This window comes from Vulpes vulpes, chromosome 6, assembly GCF_048418805.1.
Source record: "Vulpes vulpes isolate BD-2025 chromosome 6, VulVul3, whole genome shotgun sequence".
Lineage (NCBI taxonomy): Eukaryota > Metazoa > Chordata > Mammalia > Carnivora > Canidae > Vulpes > Vulpes vulpes.
In genome coordinates this window covers 105,367,357-105,387,609 of record NC_132785.1, presented here as the reverse complement: position 1 = coordinate 105,387,609, position 20,253 = coordinate 105,367,357, and the positions used below count along the sequence as shown (strand labels likewise).

At 44.1% G+C, this 20,253-nt stretch overlaps 1 protein-coding gene and 1 long non-coding RNA gene across 43 annotated transcripts in view; one reads left to right on the top strand and one right to left on the bottom strand.

Annotated features, from left to right (window-relative positions):
• Window positions 1–7,105, bottom strand: part of SIPA1L1 (signal induced proliferation associated 1 like 1) — a 371,521-nt gene extending 364,416 nt beyond the window's left edge. For 18 of the 42 annotated variants that reach the window (XM_072761869.1, XM_072761890.1, XM_072761879.1 and 15 more), the window contains exons 1-2: window positions 7,040–7,105; window positions 6,316–6,375 (exon numbers count right to left, since the gene is read on the bottom strand). The gene's annotated coding sequence lies outside the window, so the exon portion shown is untranslated. Of the gene's footprint in view, window positions 1–5,258; window positions 5,492–5,953; window positions 6,092–6,315; window positions 6,453–7,039 lie in introns of those variants that run through there. The other 24 variants (XM_072761874.1, XM_072761903.1, XM_072761876.1 and 21 more) reach the window with 4 other exon arrangements.
• On the top strand, window positions 5,947–18,815 carry LOC140599398 (uncharacterized). Its single transcript, XR_012002228.1, has 2 exons — window positions 5,947–6,085; window positions 16,697–18,815. It is a non-coding gene; the product is annotated as an uncharacterized lncRNA (long non-coding RNA).
• The last annotated feature ends 1,438 nt before the right edge of the window (window positions 18,816–20,253 follow it).

Sequence of the window (20,253 nt, the reverse complement as noted above, 5' to 3'; positions counted from 1 at the left end):
AGCACTCTACTGCTCCTCCAAACACAAATCCTCCCCAACCCACTGAAAACCACTATTTTAAAAACTACCTTGAAAATGGCCTTCAGAACAATCCCACCAAAGCAATTATTAGACTGACATTCTTGAACTCTAAATAAGCCTTGCCTGTGAACACTGTAGCTCTCCATAACCTATCATTTACCTACTGAAACATTTTGTGATGCAATTATTATACCTCACCTTCCTATTACAAAGGATCAGCACTAAGATCCTCATTAAAAAAATAAAGCAACATGGACACAGTCCGAACTGGAAAAGAGACAAAGGTTAAGAACCACAGTCAAACCCCACCCAAACACAGACACATAGCACACTTGCTTTACACAGGAAATGCCAACTACTCAGAAATTACACTTAGACAAAGTATATGGGCAGAAACTTCTAAGGTCTTCACTGCAGCAGCCAGAACTGGGCCTTAGGAAGAGGGAGGAGGTCAATCAACCACACACTGACCTGCGGTGCCAGAGTAAGAACATGCTTCCGAAGCCTTCTGAAGGAAAACAGTTTAGTTCCAACAAGTCATAAACTTAAATTTCTTGCAAAAATCTGTGAAAACACTCCTTTCCATTTTTTTTCCCTCAGTACACAGAAGTGAAGCAAACAATAACAGTCAAATTGCGTGAGAATTTTAGTACATGCAACTAACTGACATGATGTATCTTACAGGCATCTCCTGACAAGTACTGTGTCTTCTTGAAGGCGCGAGGTACCACAGTTCAGTTATCAGTTGCTTCTCTAAGAGCATCAAGAGCCACAAAGAAACTTGTAAAAACCAATTGTCAATCAATTCTGGGAACTAAGACTGTTAAAGGGAACACAAGGAGCTCACAATATATCTAACCAGAATACCTATCTAAGCAAACACTCTAGAATATGGGAAGGGGGGGCGGGGGGGCGGAGATAATATAAGAGCCAAGGAAAGAAACTGGATATAGAAACATGATCATTAAAAAAATAAAAAAGAAAAAAGATACATGATCATTCACTATGAAGCTCTTTGCTTTTTATTTCTCACTAGCCGTCCTCTGAGTAGTTGAGAATTCATTCTAAAAGGAAGATCCTGAACCACAGAAACCATTTAGTAATTATACCTATAGCTTTGGTAAAAGATCTTGTAAAAAAAAAAAAAAAAAAAAAAGTAGAAGAAAAAAGAGAAAATAACCAAAATTAACTACTGTATCTGCAAAAGGCATTTAACCCAGACCTATTCTGGGGGAGGAGAAAGGAAAAAGAATCCAGTGGTAGCCGAGGCTGGACGTCCTGTCCTGTCCTGTCCTGTCCTGTCCTATCCTGTCCTGTCTGCTCAAATCGCCTCTGTGTGACCCCTGTGCTTGTGCAAACCAGAAACCCTCCCTCTCCAAGCCGGCACACTCCAAGAAGCATACATGCTCCTGCCTCTCCTGGGTTGAAAAGACGGAAATCTAACATTATGTAATTGCCTGTTTCCCACAATTTAAAGTGAGGCATACTATAATCCTAATTAGAGGGAAAAGTCAGTGCAACATGACAAGTAACAAATTAGAAATCTAAAGACCACAAATTCTCCTCTCAGACCTCCAGAGGCAAACAGCAAAGGCTTCACCTGACTCCACAGCACACCCACTGAGGCAGAGGCACGGCTACTGACTATAGAGTCCAACTAAAAAAGCTCCTGAAGTTCCTCCATGTCATATCAGGGTCATCCCTCTTATCTTCAAGAAAACACTCATGTTCTCTTTACTCTCCCCCAGACCAGAATAAAAAGAGAAAATGAATGTGCACTGGCCCCTACCCTCAAAAGATAAACCCCAATAGATTTTCTTAGCCTCCTGATCGCAAACCTAATCACATTCATGTTCTTCCATCCTTCACTCAAACCCTCTGTGTTTGAGAGATCCAAAGCAAAGGGAACTTTTCCCATACTTCTGACTTACTTCAGAGCCCACTGAAAGAATCAAAGAACAATCATCTAAGGATAATTAACTTTTACCTCACCTCTGGAAAATAAAATGCCATGTAGGTAGTATGGGCTTTGGTTTCGGTTGGGTTTTTTTGTTTTTTTTGTTTTGTTTTGTTTTGTTTTGTTTTTCCAATTAGCTAGACACAGGAGGGGAAAAAAAAAAAAAAACAATGAGGCCCATTTACTTCATATACCAAAAAGTAGAAGTGCAGTGGACTGAAGGTTGGACTGTCAATCTTAAATAGCACCGGATATGGAACAAGACCCAAATTTTTGGATGAGCACTGAAAGAGTAAGGTAACATTCAACCCTCCCAGGGAAAGGGAGAGCCCCTCATCTAAAGGGCAGTCACTCAACTGACAGAGATATTTCTTCTCTCCTGGCTCAGATTACCCTACTGGAAGGGAGGGTGGTGCTACATAAATCAGTCATATCTACAATAGGAAGCTCCTTCAGCATGTTCCTGTTTTATGTGCAATTATCCCTCCACCTGATCCATCACCACCACCACCACCACCCATCACACTTACGTGTAACTGACAACAGAGAAGGGCCACAAGCTGCTACTGTTCCCAGAAATAAGGAAGGAACAGTGACTTTCTTTTACAAATAAAAACTGATGCAAAGGAAAGAAAATGATAAGCTAGAACAAATTAAGTTTGGCTTCTCTAAAGAGCATACAAGTATATTATGCTCTGAGTTAATAGAGTCTATTCCCCACCCCCAATCCAAAAAAGGGCGAAAAAGCTTACAGACTCTACCATGTAGATATTTTAACTAACTCATAATTTCTTTTTCCATAACTTTGTAATTTGAGTAACTCTAAAGCTAACTTACCAAACACTACATCAATACTCTTCTCATAGCTCTTCAATCTTAATGTTGATTTTGTCTGTTTCCTTAAGTTTTGCTTCTCATTTTAGATACTTAATAAACACTGAATACTTGAGTGGGGAGCAGTAAATGAATTGTAACCTAGAGGCTCAAAAGAAAAAAAAAAAAAAACTAAAATCAATGCAGGAAATAAAGGAGTACAGTTAAATCTGGAAACCTGCCTTCCAATCATTGCCTGATCACTAACTAGTTCTTCTATAACCTTGGATAAATCACTTCAACTTTGTGGGCCTCAGTTTCATCATCTGTAAAATGGAGAAAATGGGCCAAATGATTTAAATTCAAAATCCCTTCTAGCTTCAAAAAAGTATGAACCTGTTCATCAGAAAGAAAATACAACTGCAAATAAAAATTCATGATTTGCAAAGTACTTTCATACATATTTTCTCATTAATTCTTGCAGCAAAGCTGTGAAGCATTACACCCATCTTTGCACAAAAATAGTTTTTCAGAAAGTTCAGAGAGGTTTGATTATTTTTTAAGATCCCATAGCCAGAAAATTTGAAACCCAGAACTTCTGAGGACAAATACTGGGCTTCATTATTTCAGAAACTAATTTAATAAGTTAAAATTTAAAAATAATTGATAGCTTGCTATGTAAAACCTTTGTGGAGGCTCAGTGTACCATAAAACCAAACCCAGAAAGGTTACTACAAATGGTTCCACTGGACTATAAGTTCCATGAAACACACTTTTATTCACCACTGGAATCATGGAGCCCAATAGCAACACATCATGGATAAAGACATTCAGTAAATAGCACCTGACTCACCATAAACCTTGAAAGGTTAGGAATATAGTAATATTATTTGGGGGGGGGGAGGGGGGTTCTGAATGGGATTTTTTTTTCTGAATTTCAGATATAAACTCCCATGACTGGTATCAAAAGGAAGAAAGAAGCATTCTATATCAGAGATCTAGCTCTCCATTAGAGGAATAAATCTATCTTCCTCTGACAAAGTCCAATTTCATCAGTGAACCAAAAGTCTCAAATGTGAAATGTTACCTGAATATCTTCATGTCCATACCTTATGTGTACACTGATATGAACCAGCAGAAATGATAACACAACCACAAGAAATGACAGGAAGCACATAATCATACTCTCATGAATCACTACATACTTTCCCCTAAATTGGAAAGATTCAGGGAATCTGTACTCTTACACTGTCCCACCTCTCCTCGGGCTTCTGTTTCACAGCTCAAAGAGTCAGAAAACACCCATTTATTGAAAAATTCAAGCTGCAAAGTTAACATAGAACATATATATACACATCTCAACTCAGAGTCAAGGAAGATCCCTCGAAGTCTACAAAACCACCAAACTCAAGCAATCTTCCAACTATGGCTTCAATAAAATTACATGAAGATTTTTAAGTTGTTTTAAAAAAATCGGGGGGGGGGGGTAGGTTCCCTAAAATTACTCATGTAATTCAACCAAAAGCAAAGTAAATAAACACGAAACCCAGGAAACAGTACTGAAAGGAAAGAGTTAAATGAATCTCAGTACAAAATCTAAGCGCTTTGGATTTATCACTAAGAGTTCTGGTCAACCTTGCCATGGCATCGTAACGACTGACTGACACTTCAGATCTAAAAAGTTCTATCAGAATTGCAGTTTCAAACCAGAGGAGCAGCACCAGGAACTGCAGAGAAGCTAACAGCAACACCTACTGACTATCTTGAGCCACTTGCCAAACTTGTTCTCTTAGTCAAACTAGAGAAATCTAATGATACAGTCAACTTCAAGAGTCCTTTACTTAAGCATAATGAGATAAGAAAATAAGTTGTCACCCACATAAAGCCATTCATCCCCAAAATCTCTTATTTTGCCCCTAACCATTTACAAGCAAATCATCACCCAAGTCATTTTAAAATGCACTGTTAATTGCTGATGCCTCAGTATGAATAATTTATTCCATGGGAAAATGTTTTAATATTAATACTCTTGTTAATAACTAGTATGTCATCTAATAGTTGGACACATCAGTGACCATAAACTGCTTTACGTAAACCTTTTATTTGAGACTACTGCTGTTAACACTATTCTACATTATTCCCATCAGGTTTTTGTTTTTTTTTTTCTTTTCATCCTGGTAAAGGTGGTTTAATTGCAGCCTTCAAAAAAAATGAAGAAGAGAAAAGTGAAAGTCATTAAACCAGGATTATATAGAAAATTAATACAATTACTAAACTGGCTGCAGAGAATGATTCTATAGGACTTAATCTTGTACTTTTCCTAAAGATTAAGTCAGAGAATCTTTGCCTTGGACAAATATTCCATATGAGAAAAGAAGAGAAAGTTGACACTTAACTCCCACAGAGTACCAGTATAAAAACAATGGCTTTAAGAGTCTGAGTCAGAGTTTCAACATGAAAGGCTTACTTTATAGAGGAAACGCCAACCCCAGTTCATCCAGATAGACCTGGAACCTGATGAAAGTCGACACCTTTACTCTGAAATTTGCATCGCATCACTGGCTCCCAGTTGAGAAATATAATCGTCTGGCAGGTAGTAAGAATTTCAGCGAAGGCTACTTCTAAAAATACCCGTCATGAAAAATTCAATCTATTAGGGCAAACGCAGTCTCTAGGAGCCATCAGACCCCAAATGCTTCCCTGCAAAAACGAATTCCAACAACTCAATTAAAAAAAAAAAAAAAAACAATCTTCCCTGAAGTGAACCATTTCCCTCGCCCCTAGACTTAACAAACGGTGAAACGCGAGGACATTGCAACCTGCCCCCGTGAGATTCCTTGTCCACCTAGAAATGCCCTGAAGCGATGGGGGAGCCTCGCAGACCCCCTCGAGGGTCAGGAGAAGTTGGAAACAGATGAGGCCACGGAGGAAAAGTTCTCGTGGAAGCTCGCCCAAGCCTCTCCAGCCCTCTCGAGGTTTCCTCGCTCCGGGGAAAGCGGGTCGGAGCATCCCTGACTTCGGCCGCGCACCCCCAGGCACCACCCCCCACCCCACCCCCCGGGGAGAGAAATGAACCACCCGCGGGCACCCAGCTCCCTCCTGCCTTCCCCAGGATCGCACCCCCCGGCCTGTCCTCCCCGGCACAGCCTGCAACGCGCTCACCCAGGTGGCTGAAGGCGAAGGGTGCCGGCCGGGGCCCGGGCCGGGGTGGGCGCAGCCGCCCCGAGCGGGGCGCGGGTCTCCCGGCCTCGCTCCGAGGCGCCCCGCGGGGAGTCCGCAGCTCCCGACTCCGAGGTGCGTGCGCGCGCGCCGTGCGCGGTGCAGCCCGGATCGCCCCCGCCGCGCTGCGCTACCGGCGAGCCAGCAGGTCGGAAATGAAAACTTTGACCGGGGTCCCGGGGTCCCGGGGTCCCGGGGTCCCGGCCCTGGCCCCAGGCACCGGCCCGAGGGCGCTGGCGGGGGCTGGGGACAGTCCTGCAGCCCCGGCTCCCCCAGCCGGGCCTCGGGTCGCGGGAGCCACTTACCGCCCTGCACGGCCTCCCGGTGCCGCCGCGCGTCCGGGGCGCGTCCGCCGCGCGCTCTCCCTGGGGAGAAAGAGAAACCGTGTGGCCGGCCGGCGCGCGCCCTCTCGCCGCCTCCTCTGCGGAGAGCCGCGGGCGGCGGGCGGGCGGCGGGCGGCGGGCGGGCGGCGGGGCCGGGCCGGGGCGGGCGCCGAGAGCCGAGCGCCGAGCGCCGAGCGCCGAGCGCCGCGCGGAGGGGGCCCGGGGGAGGTGGGGGCGGATCTGCCCAACTCCTGAGCCCGGCTCCGAGGCTGGGGAGCAGGCGGCGGGGGCCGCTTTCCCGGAGCGGGGCGGGCGGCGGTGCCCTCCCTCGTCCCCGGGCATCAACTATTGTCTGGGCGCCCCGGTCCCCGCTCACGCCGCCTCCGGAGCTCAGCGCCCCCCATCCCGCCCGCCTGCCCCCCAGGAGGAGAAGCTGGGGCGGGGCGGACAGAGCGGGGTTGGGGTTGCCTGGGGGTCCGGGGGTCGGAGGTGGGCGCCGGGGCGCGGAGGTGCGTGCCGAGTGGGGGAGGGGACAGGTAACTGCCGCCGGGGGCGGGAAGGCCCGGGAGGACCGCTGGGGGGGAGGAAGTGGGGCGGGAGCCCCGGAGGCGGGAAGGGATGCAGTGGCCGGGGGCGGCCTCCGAAGCCCAGACCTGGCCCTCCCCTCCCGGGGACCCCCCTCCCGGGAAGTCGGCGCCGCACGGACTTTTTCGCTCACTCGCTCACGCACGCACTGAACTCGCTCACAAAGTTGCCGGCGGTGGCGGCGCGGCGCTCGCCCTTCCCTCCCCTGCACTCCCCTCGCCTCCCCGCCTCCCCGCCTCCCCGCCTCCCCGCCTCCCCGCCCCATTCCTTCCCCTCCCTCCCTCCCTCCCTCCGCGAGTCTCGGGTGAGATCACCGCTGGGCTGCTCGGCACCACGCGCAAATCTCGCGAGAGAAGCGGCCGCTCGGCCCGGCCGGCGGGGGAAGTGGGAGTCGCGGGAAGGTGGGGGCCCGCGGAACTCCTGGTTGCTATGACGACGGCAAAGCCCTGGATTCCTGTCTCCCGCAGGGAGCCAAGACGGCGAACGTGGGTGCAGTTTTCAGCCTGCCCCCTCCCTTGCCCGACACCCTGATGGTGGGGGAAGCGCGGCTCGAAGCGGGAGGAGGATTTTTTAAACCTATTTGGGAGAGCATCTGTAGACCCGCGTCATGATTCTCTGGCCGGGTTTGGCAAAGGGATCGCCTTAGGGTTTTTCCTCCAGAGGTTCTGGGGGAGCATGTGTCTGTACCCCCAAATATCTACCATATATTCGCTCTTTGCACCCTCCTGCCCAATCTCCTCCCCCAACCACCACTCCATAGACTCCCTCTCTCGTCCCTTGCCCCGCCCCCACCTCCCACCACCACCACCACCACCACCACCACCACCAGAGGGTCAGCCTTACTCATCTTTGTGTTCTCACCCTGCACAAGCTTGGTAACATAGTAGGTATTTACTTAACGTCCATTGAGGGCAGAAAATGAGTGTGGCAGGCTGCAAGTGTCCTCATTACTTGGCTTCCACTACCCACCCCCCACCCCCACCCCACCCCCGTAGAGTATGTACCTACCTAGGCCTAGAATATGTTTCTGCTCCACAGCCATATTTTTTTTAATAATAAATTTATTTTTTATTGGTGTTCAGTTTGCCAACATACAGAATAACACCCAGTGCTCATCCCGTCAAGGGCCCCCCTCAGTGCCTGTCACCCAGTCACCCGCACCCCCCCCCCCCGCCCTCCTCCCCTTCCACCACCCCTAGTTCGTTTCCCAGAGTTAGGAGTCTTTATTTTCTTACTCCATTACTGTCTGTTTCTGTTCACATAGAATATGCCCTTTTCAGTAGTTAGAGTCCTTCCTTTCTCCAACTTTGTCTCAGAAAACCCCTGGGGTGCTGGGATCCCTGGGTGGCTCAGCAGTTTAGCACCTGCCTTCAGCTCAGGGCATGATCCTGGGGTCCTGGGATCAAGTCCCACATTGGGCTCCCTTCATGGAGCCTGCTTCTCCCTCTGCCTGTGTCTCTGCCTCTCTCTCTCTCTCTCTCTCTCTGTGTGTGTCTCTCAGGAATAAATAAATAAATAAAATCTTAAAAAAAAAAAAAAAAAAACCACCCTGGAGTGGGGGAGGTTTGTTGTTCATATATATATATATATATTTTTTTTTTTTTAATCATTAAGCTCTTCAGATGCCTTCAAACCTACTTCAATGCTGTTAAGGAAAAAAAAAAAACCCACCCTGGGGTGGGGGGAGGTTTGTTGTTCAGATTTTTTTTTTTTAATCATTAAGCTTTTCAGATGCCTTCAAACCTACTTCAATGCTGTTAAGGATCAAGAGGAAATCTTTTCTTGCCCTGTTTATTCTTTTAATTGTAGAAACTACAATTTTTCTTTGGGGGGGCGGTTAAATAGTCACTGCCTAAATAAAATGGATGCTGTGAATAGAAGTAAGCTTGAACTTTAGATTTCAGAAGGGATGAGTGAAAAACACATTCCATGGCATGTGAATTATATCTCAATAAAAAAAAACTAATAAATCCCATCCCGACTTACATTAAAATGAGAAAACTGTGATTTTTAATTCAATCCCACAAAACTAGAAAACCCATAAAAGTACATGAAGAGTAGGCAGTTAAGACTCTAGGTCAAGCATGAGCTTAAATCCTAGGTTGGTGAAAGTTTTTACACTTGAAACCTGAGTGAATACAATGATTGAAAAGCACTAGACAACTTTAGGAGACTAACTTTGAGTTTTTCTGTGTCACTAATAATTGAGTCTCCTTGAGAAGTCAATTAATTGCTGATTCTTCATTTGTAAAACGAAGTAGTCCAGATGTGAGGTCAGCTTTACAATTCAATAGCTCTTAGACCTATAAAAATTTTCTAATAAATAACATATTTTCCTTTTACAAAAAAAATGAGTATTTCATTTTATAGGTCAGTTTCACAAAGTTTAGCTAGCTGTTGACAAGTTGATTTTAAAGTTTCTCTTGTCCCAACTGTAAAAACAACAAAAATATTAACCATGCTACAGTAATTTCACAGGGAATGCATTGTTCATGATTTGTTTTTTCACTAACTCAAAACAGATTCCTTGTTATTTTATAAATATGCTAACTCAAACCAAAGACCTAAACTGAATATGTCCACACTCCCACCAAAATAACTATAAGGAAAGGGAGAAGGAAAGAAAGTAAGAAAGGGAGGAGAGGAGAGAAGGAAGAGAGGGTGGGAGGGCAGGGCTAATATTCACATGCTGGTATTTTTAATATAAAAATTTTTACAAAGAAACTCAACGCATCACCAACCACCCTGCTGATGTGTTTTAAGGAACTATCTTTCATAGCACAGTACACCATTGTAAATCAGTTGTTTACTTGCTCTGGCTCAACTTTTAACACAGTTTTACCTGTAAAGAAAGGATGGCTGCCAATCTGTACCCACTAACACAATACAATTTCAGAGCCACCTGTTTTATGACTCCCAGATGGCCATTTGATAACATTTGAAATAACTGACCCAAGTGCTAACCAAATCTATTAACTTTATTCGATGCTTATGAGGCTCCAGAGTAGATATTGGCCTCAGATTATGAAGTGAACTTCTCTAACCTTCAGATAGAGTAGAATAGGAGATACCGTCCCGGGGACCTAAAACTGCTCTTTCAAGGCCCTGGCCTACTATTTACTCGTCAATGGTAACAGAATTTTCACCTATGTTTCTGAAGGAAGAAAAGGTGAAATCCACCAAAGCTGTAGGTTCCAATAACATGTTTGTAATACCAACAGGTCAGGCCTGACCCTCTGTATCTTCCTTGGCCTTCTTGGGATTTCAAAACAACAGACAAGAGGCAGGAGAGTAAAAGAGGGAATACAGAGTTTGCCAAACCATTCCTCCCTCCTCTCTCTGGGTTCTTCTTCCCACCTCCACCTAAACCCCTCCCACACAGGGATGTGTAACCTTTCCTAGCGATAAGGAGAACATCTAGTCATTTCCTGTTCCTCTCTCCCTGTTCGGTTCTTAGTTTTTTAGACCACAGTTGAATTAATTTCCCTCTGGTTATTCATTCCTACACAACAAAACACCCTAACATATCTGGTATGGAATGATTTTGACACAGAAGCCGGCCAAGCAAGCAAAATTGTTATTTTTTTAATATTATAAACATCAATTCACAGCTGCATGTTTCTCAGCTAAAGTCTGGTTTATTCAGCCTATTATCATCAATTCAGAACTTCCTATTACTCACTATACCTCTATAGGGAATTACTAACACATATTCAGAAAAATTACTCTTAACTATTGAAAAGGACCAAAGTGCCCCCAAATCATCCAAAATTAAAGTTCTATCTAGTGCTGTTTCAATTTTAGGGTACTGTGGTTTTAGCCCTAGGTGGTGTAACTTGATTTATCTGAATACTAGATTTCTTAGAACAGTTCAGTCTCCCGTCTACATGATAATATTTATTACGTGTTTAAATACCAAGAACTTTATACTCAATTAACATTGCTTAGCAGAGCTACTACACTTCCTTGTCCACTCCCCCACTCTTCTAAAGAACTATTTCACACCTTCTCCCCCAACATCAAACCTCTGGCTTGTAACTCACAGCTAATGGCTTTGCTTCTTCTTTATTGGTAAAATAGAAACAATCAAAAGAGAACCTGGCACACTCCCGCCCTAGCACTCTAATACCAACCTACCTGCACCTGTCCGCCCGTACTCTTCTGTTTCCCAGAAAAACAGATTTTCTCAGGATCCTTAGTGACTGCCTTATTGCTAAACTTGTGGCCAGTTCCCATCCTGACCTCATTTGAGTCCTCAGCAGCAGGGAAAGGTTGGTCGCTTTCAACCTTGAAATACATTCTACTGTGGCTTCTGGGCTAAGAGTCTGTCTTGGTTCTTATTCTAGCTTTATGGCCTTCTCAGACTCCCACCTCTAAACTCAGAAATCCCCAGGTCTCTATGGACATCATCGTTTTGTGGTCTCTTACCATTCCGTGGTCATCTCACCAATCTGATGACTTTAAATGACATCTATAGTCTGACTACTCAAATTTGCATCTCCAGTCCAGACACCTCCCTGAAAGCCAGACTCCTACATCCGTGAAAATTAATAAAGGGAAACCTCCCTAATATGGAGTCCAGAGGCTACCACTCAACCTCAATTACAGAAACAATTGTCAATTATAGTCTCCAACAGAAGTGTCAGTTACACACCTCAGCAGAAGAGTCCTCAACAGGACCCCACAGAGAGTGGTGTACATTGCAGCTTCTACAAGAAATTGGCTACCCCTGCAACTCAGCCAATGAGAAACCATCATCACTCTGAACCCCTGCTTTTGTCCAGTGGGCTTTCCTTCAGAACAAGTCTCCTTGACTTCCTCCTTCTTCTCCATAAAATACTGCCCTTCTTCATTTGTTGGACCTGCCTCTGGTTTTGCCATAGGGTGCGTGTCCTCAATGCACTTCTCCATTATTCCTGAATAAACGCCATTTTGCTGGTAAAATAACTGACAGTTTTATTTTTTAAGGTTAACACATCCATCTCCTATTCAACATCTCCAAGTGGTTGTATATTAGGTATCTCAAACTTCACATATGTAAAGCTGAAAAGCTCCAGATAGTCGCAGCCCCCCACCCGCCTCCCGCCGCCCTCCAAAAAAATCATTCCCTCCTACAATCTTCCCCACCTCAGTTAAGGGCACCCTTCCAGAGATTCAGAGGCTCTTGTTCAGAGCAAAAGTCATGGGGTCATCCTTGACTTCTCTATTTCTCTCACATCACATATCCAGACCATGAGTGAGTTTTGTTGGCACTTCTTTCAGAATAAATGTGGAATCTAATCACTTTCCACCCCACTGCAAGTCTCCCTGTTTGAGCCTTTTCTCTCCTGGGTTATCACACTATTCCCCTATTGATCTCTCTTTCTGATCTCCTTCTTCTTGTCCTTTCCCTCAATAATTTGTTCTATGCACAGGACCCAGAGTGTGGAGCATAAATAAGTCAGATCATGTCGCTTCCCTGCTCAAAAGCCTTCAGGGCTTCTCATGTCACTCAGAGAAAGAGCCAAAATTCCCGTTCTGGACTAGATGAATGTATTCTCTGACTCCCCTCTAGAGCTCTGACTTCATCTTCCTCACCACTCCACACCCCTCCCCCTCAGTTACACTGGCCTCTCTTGGGTCCCTGAAAACACTAGCCACTCTCCTGCCTCCAGGCCCTGCATTTGCTATTCCCTCTGCCTGGAAAGCTCTTCCCCCAAATGTCTGCTCACTCCCTGTTCAAAGGTCATTGTGTCATTTGCTTGCTTGTTCCTGGTGCTCTTTTTAACCGCATGTGGTTTCCTCTCTCACTCTCTGTCTCATTCATAAGATAAGATCTCTGAAAGCAGGAGCTTTATGTCTGCTTTGTTATGTCTATATTCCCAGCACCTAGAACAGGGACATATATACAAGACATTCAAGCATGTTTGTTGAATAAGCAACTGATGCTGCTTTAAAGACCAAGTAAAAGGGCTAGCAGAGTGCCATAGGCAGACTAATTCCCCACTGAGATGTTCATATCCTAATACATGGAATCTGTGAATATGTCACTTTCCGTGGCAGAAGAAATTTTGCAGATGTGATTAAAATCTGGATATGAGGAGACACGTACCTGAGATTATCTGAGTGGACCCAACATAATCACAAGTTTCTCATGAGAGGGAAGTAGGAGGGTCACAGTTAAGAGGCACAGGAGATAAGACCATGGAAACAGGGTCAGACAAAGATTTGAAGACACCACACCACTGACAGTGATGATGGAGGAAGGGGCAATGAATCAAGGAATAGGCAGCCTCTTGAAGTTGGACAGGGCAAGGGAAAGAGAGTCTCCTCTAGAGTCTTCAGAAGGATTTATAGCCCTGATGACAACTTGACCTCCAGAACTGCAAGATAACAAATTTGCGTTGTTCTGAGCCATTAAATTTGTTACATCAGGGACGCCTGGGTGGCTCAGTGGTTGAGCATCTGCCTTCAGCTCAGGTTATGATCCTGGAGTCCCAGGATAGAGTCCCATATTGGGCTCCCCATGAGGGGGCTGCTACTCCCTCTCCCTATGTCTCTGCCTCTCTTTCTGTGTCTATCATAAATAAATAATTAAAATCTTTTTAAAAAATAAAAATAAATTTGTTACATCAGTAAACGGAAATTACTACTCAGAGTTTACTCAGCGTGTAAACTCTTTGAAGGCAGGACATGTGTCTTGTTCACTTTTAAATCCCTACTGTCTAACACAGTTCCTACCCCAAGCAAGGCACTGAGTAAATGTTTCTGGAAAGAATGAATGAAGTTCAATTGCAGGGAAGAATCAAAACTCCCATCCTGATGGAGTGGCAAAATCACTTACTTGGCTTCATCTTACCTCAGAAAGGGAAGAAAGCATCTTGCTATTAGGAAGCCTCCTTGAGCATTTTGACCCATAAATGATATAGGGGCAGGGAGTAGGGAGCCAACTCAGGGCATAGGCACCAATACCAGCTACAGAGAACAAAGACAAGTCACATGGGGCTTCGTGGGATATGTTAAGGAGCTTGGCCTCTATTCTATAGGCAATAGAGAGGCATTGAAGGATTTTCAGCAAGGCAGAGACATACTCAAATTTGCATTAAGGAGGTATAGCACACTTAAAGCCTGAGATTTAGAAATCTATGGGTCAGAGAAGTCACAACTAGAGTCATAAATGTGGGAGGCAGTAGCTTATAGTTGCTGTACATTGCATTTAGATAACATTTTAATTAAACACCCCCACAAATTTTCTTTCCTTCTCATAGGTGTGTTCTTCTGAACCATATTCCATTGAGCTGTTCATGCCATTCTGGGTTTTCTGATGACTTTCTTACTAGCATAGGTTCAATAAAAATCCCAGAAGAACTGAAAGTTCTAACTCACCAACCTTTGAACTTTTCCAACATAGGCATCAGCATGTACTGCTCCATCTATAAGTTTTTTAATTTTTTTCGTGAGAGACACAGAGAGAGAAAGAGAGAGAGAGGCAGAGACACAGGCAGAAGGAGAAGCAAGCTCCATGCAGGGAGCCCAACATGGGACTGGGTCCTGGGTCTCCAGGGTCATGCCCTGGGCCGAAGGTGGCGCTAAACCGCTGAGCCACCCCGAGCTGCCCTATAATTTTTTTTTTTTTTTTTTAAGAAATCTATCTTCTCTGAACCATTTCAAAAATTTTTATTCATCTCTCCAATAGCATTTCCTTTTGGGGAGCTCTTTGCACTGTTTAAAATAATGTGAACATTTTCTTAGGTGCTAGAAATTTCCTTCCAACTAACCCCTGTCTTATTCCTTTCATCAGATTTCATGATCGAGAATGTGTCAAGAAGGAAGGTGGAAAAAAAAAAAAAAAAGGTCTCTCTCCACTCCCTTGTCTTTTTAAATCCCTAGAAAGGAAAAGAGGCTTGCTCATGACTTGGAAGTGGTAGGCTGAGGCCTCTCAGAACCATCTGCCTCCTTCCATTGCCAACCAGAGCCAAGAACCCAGGAGCCGAGGGAGCGCCTGAGTTGCACCTGCCCATGGGATCCAAAGAGAGCACAACAAGATTCTGCAGAGATCACACTTTGCATGTTTCTGGGTATAGGAAATATACGTAATTAGGGTATCTGCTTGTAGACATATCAAAGAGCATGACCAGCATGTTAAAGCCATCATAGCCTTTATTTGAGGCCAAAGAGGAAACAGTGAATATGCTGATAGTTCAAATATGTTTAGGGTCTTAAATCAGCTCATCTCTCACCCTGAATTTTACAAATCATTTTCCAGAGTTGACATTTTTAGATGTCTCTTTCCATTTCATTTGTTCTTTACATTTGAGGGGTAGGGGTGAGTACACTTTCTCAAGTATAAGAACTAGCCATGGCCCCTACATTTAATCTCTTACTTACACTACAGATATTGACCCAGTGGAGTGGAGGAAAGTCTACTAGAACTTGGATTCTGGCTTAGATTTACAGATTCTAATTCAACCAGTTTAATGTGTTGTTTAATTTTTTATTTAATTTTTCTGGACTTGTTTAAGCGCCAAAGGAGAGGACTAAGAGCGCATTTCTTTGAACTAAATATCCATATGTGCCATGTTAGCTTCTTTCAGGTGTCTGTCAAAAATCTGAGGTCTGAACTTTCGTTCCTGAACAAGAAAAAAGTTGCTGAACCCCACTCCATTCTCATTGGTCTCGTCCTTCTAACTATGGTCTTCACCTTCCCTTGGCCTCTCTTGCCACCCATCCACACCCCCACTCCACAGCCTCATCTCAGATATTGAGGGCAACCACAACCCCTGCTGAAAGGTTGGAGAGGGATGTAGACTCCCAAACACATGTGCAGACCCATCCTGTCGCACTCTCTAGGTTGGTGCCACCACAGGGGATGTCATTCTCACTTGTGACATGGCCAGCCTGTGCCAGCTGCTCTAGCTGGCAATGGGACTCTCAGCCCAGCTGCTCCCAGCTGCTCCCACCTCTTGGAACAGCCAGCTCCTAATCCTGGTCTGCTGGGCAGTTACGCTTTCCTTGTCCCACACTTCCTCTGAGGGCAGCCCAAAACACAGTTCATTCCAAGTAACTGGGGACAACTAGAAGATGCAGGATTGGTCTATAGAATCTGCTCAAATTCTCCCCAGCTGGAACTGTATTATGGGAGCAAAAATGAAAGTGTCATGCTACCTGGTCTTCACCTGAAGGCAGTTCTGCACAGTGGAGTCAGAGGGATATGACCTCCACCTCTACACTTTGTAGCTTAGTGGTTTTGGAAAAAAGTTACTTACCTCTCTAAGCCTTTGTTTTCTTGCCTTTAAAGTAGTAATAATAATCATGATTTTTTTAAGACTGATTTATTTACTGATTTTAGAGCATGAGCAGAGGCAAAGGGAGAGGAGAGAGAGAGAGAGAGAGAAAGAGAGAGAGAGAAAGAGAGAGAGAGAAGCAGACTCAATGCTGAGCCATGAGCCCAACTTGACTCAGGGCTTGATCCCACGACCCTGAGATCATGACCTGAGCTGAAACCAAGAGTCAGTTGCTTAACTGACTGAGCCACTCAGGTGCCCCATAATTGTTTTTTAAACACACAGTTGTTTAGAGGACTAAATAAGATAACATGCATTTTTTTAAAATATATTTTTAAGTAATCTCTACCCCGAACATGGGACTCGAGTTCACAACTCTGAGATCAAGAATCACATGCTCTACTGACTGAGTCAGGTGCCCTGAGATAACACACATTTTGTTAGACTCTGTAGACTGGCTACCTAAAAGTTATGCATGACTTTCTTTTCCTTCCTTACCCTCCATGTCTTTTCAGATTTCTTGAAGCCTTCAGAACAAGCTCACACAAAACAAGGACTCTTCTGAAAACTCTGAGTTCCAACAGATATGCAGAACTGCAGGGAAATACAAATGCAGAAATGATGAAATACAGTGCCCATCAGACTCTCTCCATCACTCCCCTCTCCTCTCCCTGCATCTGCTGTTTCCACATCCTCTCTGCACAATGCTTTCCTTGACTGGCTTTGGTCCACATAAGGAAAATACTTCCCAGATTGAGTCCAAACTCAAACATCTCCCACGTTTGCAAAAATACCTGGAGAGGGAAGGACCTGACTGATCCAGCTCTGGATCAGGTCCCCGCCTCTAGACCAGTCAGCTGAGACCAGGAGTCTGAGGCCATGTTGCATAAAATGGAACCATGACAAGACTGTGGGGGTAGCAGTTCTCAGGAAGAGGGACAGCAGACCACAGTAAACATGCAGGAGTTATGTGAAACTAGGTTTCATCCCTTAAGGAAATTGTCATATATGGGGAGCCAGGCAAAGATAGAAATACTAAGTTTTCAATTCAGTTTAAATTGATTTTGATGCCCCAAAACCATAAGCTACCTAGGAATAAATCAAACCAAAGAGGTAAAGGATCTGTACTCTAGAAGCTACAGAACACTTAACAAAGAAGTTGAGGAAGACACAGTGAGATGGAAAAACATTCCATGCTGATGGATTGGAAGAACAAATATTGTGAAAATGTCTATGCTACGCAGAGCAATTTACACATTCGATGCAATCCCTATCAAAATACCATGGTTTTTATTTGCAAAGGTGGAAGAAATAATCCTAAGATTTGTATGCAACCAGAAAAGACCTTGAATAGCCAAAGGAATGTTGAAAAAGAAAACCAAGGCTGTGGGCATCACAATGCCTGACTTCAAGCTGTATTACAAAGCTGTGATCATCAAGACAGTATGGTACTGGCATAAATTGATTTTGACGCTAAAGGGGATAATGGAGGAAAAAAAAAACACCCAAAAGTGAACAATGGTGGAAGAAATCTCTGCTTTTTAGAAGTTCAATCAATAAGGCCCTGCAGCTCTCTTTGTAAGACATCTGCTCCTCAGGATTTTCTGCCCTTATGAAGCTCTAGGCCTCACCCTTCCTTCTGTCTTAGAAGACAAGACATAAAAACACTTACTCAAAATAAAGGATGGCTAGGGGACAGGTTTTGTCAAACAGGGAACTATTTAAAGTGAGATCTTTCTGCGCTGGGCAGGAATTAATGGAATTAAGCCACGAAGGGAGATTTACTATACTGTACACATGAAAGAGGCTACCAAATAGGATAAGGCAGGATTAAGTAGCATAATCAGAGTTTATGGAAAAGAGATCAAGGAGTAAGTGGTGGCTCCACGAAGCCATCGGATCTTGGCTCGTGTGGTGAAGACGAAGGGAGGTGGGGTGTCCCTGGAGGGAGGAAGAGTGAACAAATGAACTGAAGTCAGAGTGAACGTGGCACGACCGTGGACAGTCACATCCAAGGGAGTGTGGAACAGCAGTCCCTAAACTGTGGGATGCCCAGTGAAAGCACTCAGTGTGCCTGTTTAAAGTAGATCTCTGAGCCCTCAGTGCACAGATTAGGGTGTAGGTGTTCTGAAGAGGGTCCGGGGATTCGATATGTTTAGGAAACACCTTAGGATTTGGGCTGCAGCAGGTCTGCTGGACACAGCTTGAGAAACACTGGCATCTCCACTGGCTCTGCCTATTATGGCAGAAGAAATGGCTTCTCTTTTTGACTATGTGTTTGCTCTATGACAGCAGCTATCAGACTAAGAGTTCTCTGCTGATAGCTCAAGAGAGCTGCACTGAGCCGGTGCCCCGGCGGCCACTTTCTGGGGCTACTTTGGTCCCCAGTCCCTAGAGGGGCCGCTTGGTACCAGCTGGTCTGGTCTTCAGTTCCCTGCCTGTGCATTGTGACAGCCAGCCAAAATGCAACAGGAACAGTCTAGATGTTGAATACTTCTTAGACAATGTTGGTGTTTGTATGTCTTACTGGATCTTTCACCTGTCTTTTATTATCTAGCCAAATTAATTTTATATAAACTTAATACTCAACATTTGTATAATAGTAAAGAGTGATTTACCTTAATTAAAAAAAAAGAGGTATGTTTGAAGAGTTTCTATTCCAAAATTCTCAAGAGTTGGTGCTATTAATTAATCATACATTATTTATTTTTCTTTCTAAGCCACTTTTTATCTCCTCTCCTGCAATTCAACTCATATAATTTCCATTAAGGTATCATTTTACAACAAGAAAACAGAGTTAAGAATAAGTCACATCATTTTCAAAGTATTGGGACTAAAACAGGTTTCTTAATATCCTAACCAAGGGTTTTCTTATTAAGCCATTATCTTGTCATTATTCTATTCTTGAGTTGTTCCCTTCAATTATTTTCAGAAAAATTTAAGATGCTAGTAAGACGTTTTCCAGTCCCTTGACCCAGAATTTCTAAGTACACACAGAATGAATATGACCTTTCATTATACCTCCCTCTTCTGTACTTGAATTTCTCTTATTCTTCAGTCCATCCCTAATCTAATTTTTGCAACTGCATTTTTCTGACCTACCATGAGGATGAGACAGGAATAGCATTTGCCTTTTGTCACTATGTTCATTTAGTTGAGTGATTCTCACTCCATCATCACCATGAACGGGCTTTGACTCTTCTATATAATTGCCATATAACCCTATTCTTTTTTTAAGTATTTTTTAAAGATTTTATTTATTTATTTATCTATTTATCTATTTATTTATTTATTTATTTATTTATTTATTTATTTGAGAGAGAGAATGAGAGAAAGAGAGGAAGCACAAGCAAGGAGGGCAGGGACGGAGGGAGAAGGAGAAGCAGACTCCTTGTTGAGCAGGGAGCCTGACTTGAGACTCCATCCCAGGACCCTGAGATCATGACCTGAGCCGAAGGCAGACGCTTCACTGATTAAGCCAACCAGGTGCCCCCATCTAGCACCAATCTCTTAGAAATGTGATTACTATTCAGCAGTTAACTCTTCCGATAATCAGAAGAAACAACTATGATGACTCAGTCCTCTTGGACTCCAAGCACTGGAGACCATCCCATCTGAAATCTCTGTGTCTTGAGATTGGCCTGGATCTCTGGCCTAGGAGCACACAAGATAAAAGACAACATTTATTGTATCATCACTAGGGATAGTGAATCAGACCAACTCAGATGAACAATCGCTGTAAGTAACAAGTTGATCTCTGGGGTGCTAAACAATATATACCAAGTCCTTTTTTGGGATTGTGTTCTACTTCTTTATTATTACATAATAAATTACTCTAAAATTTAGAGGCTTAAAACAACCATTTTATTGTATTTCACAATTTTCAGGTCAGAGAATTGTGGCAGAGCCCAGTCAGGCAGTTCTTCTCTTCCAACCCACATGTCTACACCTTCTACAGGAAGAAGGCTGAATTCTGCTGGCACTGCCTCCTGGCTTCTCCAGCAAAACCATCTCGGTGTAGTCAGACTTAGGAGGCAAATCTTCCAGAAAGAGCATTCTGAGGGACAGGAAG